Source organism: Calidris pugnax, unplaced genomic scaffold (genome assembly GCF_001431845.1).
Source record: "Calidris pugnax isolate Ruff unplaced genomic scaffold, ASM143184v1 scaffold28, whole genome shotgun sequence".
Lineage (NCBI taxonomy): Eukaryota > Metazoa > Chordata > Aves > Charadriiformes > Scolopacidae > Calidris > Calidris pugnax.
In genome coordinates this window covers 19,588,765-19,594,001 of record NW_015090842.1, presented here as the reverse complement: position 1 = coordinate 19,594,001, position 5,237 = coordinate 19,588,765, and positions in this window count along the sequence as shown.

Sequence of the window (5,237 nt, the reverse complement as noted above, 5' to 3'; positions counted from 1 at the left end):
TATCTCAATGATGTGATTTCTTTTTTTCTTATTATTTTTAACATTACCAACGAGCATTTTTTACGTTGCATGATATCCAGTGCTGACTCTGCTTGGCTGAGACCTCCACTGTCTGCAAAGTGGTGTTAAGCGATGCATACACTACCCTAGCATATTTTGGATGAAAGACACACAATGTAGCTTAAAAACTAGCCTACAAGCTGAGTGGAAAGATAGAATTTATTTGCCTTTTTTACTTTTGCTACTTTGTTTGTGAAAGATTTAGTCACTGAATATTTAATGTCACTCAGTATTGTACTGTATTTAGGCTGTATCCTTCCAACCAAATGGGAATTTTTGTTACAATTGATAGAATTCCATTTTACCCAGCCAGTCCAATGTGTGAGCTGCTTAGAGTTCTTGTACTGTTGGAAAAAATCTGGAGCCTAGAGTAATATATGTGCAAGTGATACAAAGCGATGAAGGCACAGTCCCTGCGGGGGGGGGGAGGGCAAAAATGGCACAAAAAAATTGAACAATAAACACTAGAAGATGCCCTGGTTAGTCAGTGACACACTTAACTCATGCGTTTCTGAAGGGTGTCTTATAGAGCTTAACTGGGCTCTGAAAAGGATTGCGAAGAGCTTTGTGAGAGACTCCTCTGCCGGGCCGAGGAGCCCAGCGGTACCTTTCGGAGCCGTGGGAGACGGCGACTGGGGGGACCCGCTCAGGAACCAGCGCTTGTTTTCCCCTCCTTCTCTTTTCTTTTGTAGGGTTTGTGTTCTTCTTTCTGGCCAAGGAAACCTCATTGCTCTCCAGTGTCATTTGAGCAGCTGGATTAGTTCCAGAGGGTTTAGGCTCAGACAATCAGCATTTCAGACTCAGTGAAACTCTGCTGACAGCCACGAAATGTGTCTCTGTCTCTGTCTCTCCAGACGCCAATGTCATCCAGCCCAGTATTTGGCCAGTGCTGGGTTGCTTTGCTTGTTTCCTTCATTGTTTGTGCAGCTTTTCCATTATAATTTCTGTCAGCGGTGAGGTCAGATAGCAACGATGCCACTCTTGGCGTAGCTTCTTTTTTTCATACCCTTAGAAAAACGAATCCCATAGTAGCACTGAATTCAGTTTCAGCATTGCCTTATTTGTCCTATTGGCTGCTGCCCTCTGACTCCTCACCCAGCTCCTGTGGCCACGGCAAACGTCACGGGGCGGTATTTGCTGGTACTTGAATAAAGTTTTCCTTGACCTCTCATATTTGCTTTCTGTTGAAGATTTTATAAACAAAGTGGTGGGAAGATGGAATTGCACAAAGGCAGCTATCAACAAAACAGTGAGTGTCTGCCAATTAGCGCAGGTAGAGACAGAACAATTACTACAAGAACTTAAGAGGCTCACAGGGCACAGACCTGGAGAGCAGCTATTCCCAGGGACCCGCGGGGGTCAGGATTAATGTCTCAGGAGCAGCCGGTGCAGGGAGAGGCTGCAGAAAAGCACACGCTGTACGTGTTGAATTAACGGCAGCTCAACCAGAGAACTCCAGCTCTGCTGGTTCTGATTTCTGTAGGGCTGCACCTTTATTATGATGCATTTCTTACAATGCCAGATTTTAAAATCAAAACCTATTTCACTAGATCATAGAAAACCAGTGCTTTGGAGCAGGCTGTGCAGCTTTGAAGGCACTTGTTTAAATGACAGAAGACTGGAAAAATCTGTTCTTACATCACACTCACAGAATTTCCTACTTGAAAATAGTGACATACTGACTTCTAAACGTTTGCCTTGTCCTTTTCCAGCACGTTGTAAGGGAGACTTGGCTGGTGGATACACCAGGGAGCTCGTGGAATATTTACAAACAGGAGAAATTTATGATGCGTGTAAGAGAACTGGGAGAATGCTCAGCACCGTGCGTGGCGGGTACTTCTGGTGGTGTTGCTGCCACCTTGACAGAGAGAATCCATGGCACCTCTTGCCAAGCTAGATTAAATTTAGGAAGGCAACACTGACCTTGTACCTGATTAACTCCCGAGAGCTGATGGTCGTGTTAAAGCCGGCGCTACCTCAGCTTTACTCTTGCTACGAGCAGATTCACTGTGTTAGAAATTTGGCTTCGGGACTTGTATGTTTGGCACTAGATGCTACATTTGTTAAAACATGGAGGTTCTTTCTGTTGTTTAAAACTACCCGTTTTCCTAGAAACACTCACCTTACCAACTGACAAGATTTTCAACAGTCTGTTTCCTCGTCTTCTCTGCTTTTTAAGAAAAGGGCCTTTCCAAGTCACCAGTTATTTCCCATTCCGCTGACACAAGAACTTCTAAACGCTCCCTTTTCCCTCCAACTTGTTCATGTGACACCACTCATTATCCAACGCCGCCTTCTCAAGCAATATTTTCATGAATATCTGAATTCTTTTTAAGTGCATAACATTTCTTTGAAAATTTTGACACATTGATAAAAAAATTCCAGAGAAGAGCAGCTTTTCTCAGGTACTAGAGGTCTGGTGGGCAGGACAGGGAATGAGTGCAGGGGAGGATGGAACTGCATTGATACTCAAAACAAAAGTGGAGTCTCCTTTTTAAGACTGGTGGAAGGAAGCCCCAAAAGCAAACACCCAACAAACAGCGTCTGGGGTCCAGGTACTCACCGTCAGGTATTTGCGATGTGAACTATCAGTGAGTTATCTTTCAGCACTGAATTTCTGGATGCAAGGAGCAGGACTCCTCTCATCAGAACCGCTCCTTGCTATTTTCAGACTGTCTGGCCTACACCATCTTCAGGCCCTTTAGCCCGAGCTTCCCTCCCTCTCAGCCAGAGGCTCCAGCTGTCCGACCTTCAGGAATTCTCTGTGCTCTGCATCCTCTTGATTTCTTCCAGACCCAACTTCTTTTTATACTTTCTTTTGTTGCCTTTTGTCCTTACGGGTAACACACTCCAACATGCAGAAGTGTTTAGCATTAATATATTTGTCTCTCTTATTTACTTTGTCACAGGGAATCTTTCTGTAAGGAAAACTGAACGGCAACAGTCTTTGGTAGGAATTTCTAGGAATAAAGGTGTCAAATGAGAAATGTCATAGAATGCCTTTTTTTGGAGGCAGAGCCCTTGTAATGGGAGCAAGCACAGACCACAAACACTCTTCCAGCTCTTACCAGCAGATGTCACAATGACAGTAAGGAAAAGACACTTTCAAAAATTAGTTTCTAGACAATATTTAAAGATAATAAACTTAAATAATGATAATAATTGACCAACAAAAAATTCACTCTAAACAGCTCTGAGAATTTGTATAGCTCAACTTCTCCACCAGATCAATCATTTCTAAAACAAAATTCATGGTAAATACAAGCCTTGGCAAAGCAAGTATCCTATTTTTACTGCCTCTTTATCTGGAAGTCTGGTTAATTCTTTTCCTTCTGTTCTCTTGTACATGTAGCAGATGTCACTGATAACAAAGGTAACAGGAGGTTACTGTAAAATAATTACTTTCTTAGAGACTCTCAGCAAACAAGGATGGTTTTTGTGTGTTAGCAATGGCAGACGTTACCCTTTTTAGGAAGCAGAATAAAGTTCAGTGTGAACTCACATTAGCAGGGAGGTCTGTATGCAAATCTATGCATGATTTAAATATATTAGAAATCCTTTTTCTTATCGATGTTGGACTGAGTAGGGTCTGAATGACATTTCACGTACCTTAATATTTTAATCACTTCAGCAGTGGCTGGTTCCTGAACATTATTCTTGTAAATTCATTAAAGCCGAGGGGCGGGTGGGGTGGGATGGGGAGGACACCATTTGGAAAAGCTCTCAATCCTCCCCAAATCCACTACGTTGGCGTAAGCACTGGATACAGAGCATCCAGTGGGGCTGAAGGCTGGAAACGGGCAGAGAGGAGCAGGTAGCAGAGGTAACGCTGTGGAATATCGTAAGGAACCACCAGCTTCAATAAGAGAATTAAAAGGCCTTGATTTTCTGCCAGCATTTCCTTCAAGTTTGAGTCCTAAATGAACAGAAACTTCTAAAGGAAAGAATTACTCTTCTAAAGGAAACTAGTTTAATAAGACATTCCTTCTCTCTGATTACCTGAAATTATGAAGCAGCTTTTTGCAAGGTGGAGGTGGTGTTTTCCCAGTGCCTGGGCTGACGTCTCTGCGGTACAAGGGCTGGGGTCACCGTGAGCCTCAGCCTCGGACACGCTCAGCTGGAGACCCCCTGGCGTGAGGGAATGTCCCCCCGGCCCCCTGCATCAGCCTGCATCGTCTGGCATCGCCAGCCAACCCAGGGACTATTGCTCCTGTTGGGGTGCGCTAATTACCCCTCAGGGAATCACACTGAAAAAAGCCCCAGACAAAACAACCCCGTGTGGAACAGCTTTCACACGCTTGTGCTATTTGCAGTAAAACTCAGATACAATTACTTTGCATTCAGCTCCTGGCACTGCAGCTGCCTCTTTCTGCTTTAGACTATAAACCCCCAGGTGAAGGTGGGGAGGCAATACACGCTCTAGGCAAGAGGCAGCTCCTGCCCCAGCCGAGCTCTGCCGGGGGGAGAGGGGAGGGGGTGAGGGCAGGGGGTGCCACCGCTGCCTTGTGGCTCTCCTGTCCCTGGCTGAGCGAGGGCAGAGCCGTTGCTGCGCCTCTGAGTTTGGAACACGTGGCTACATTAATCACAGAATCTTCTAGGTTGGAAGGGACCTTAAAGATCATCTTGTCCAACCGTCAACCTGACTGACAAAAATAGACACCCACACAACAAACAAGGAGCATCATCACTAAACCAGACCTCCCAGCACCACATCAACCCGTCTTTTGAACACCTCCAGGGATGGTGCCTCAACCCATTCCAATGCCTGATAACCCTTTCAGTGAAAAAATTTTTCCTAATATCCAGCCTGAACCTCCCCTGGTGCAACTTGAGCCATTTCCTCTTGTCCTGTCGCCTGTGACTTGAGAAAAGAGACTGACCCCCACCTCTCTACACCCTCCTTTCAGGGAGTTGTAGAGAGCAATAAGGTCTCCCCTCAGCCTCCTCTTCTCCAGGCTGAACACCCCCAGCTCCCTCAGCCTCTCCTCATAAGACTTGTGCTCCAGACCCCTCACCATCTTTGTCGCCCTTCTCTGGACCCGCTCCAGCACCTCAAGGTCTTTTTTATGGTAGGGGGCCCAAAACTGGACACAGTACTCAAGGTGAGGCCTCACCAGTGCCCAGTACAGGGGGACAATCACCTCTCGGGCCCTACTCCCCACGCTGTTCCTGACACA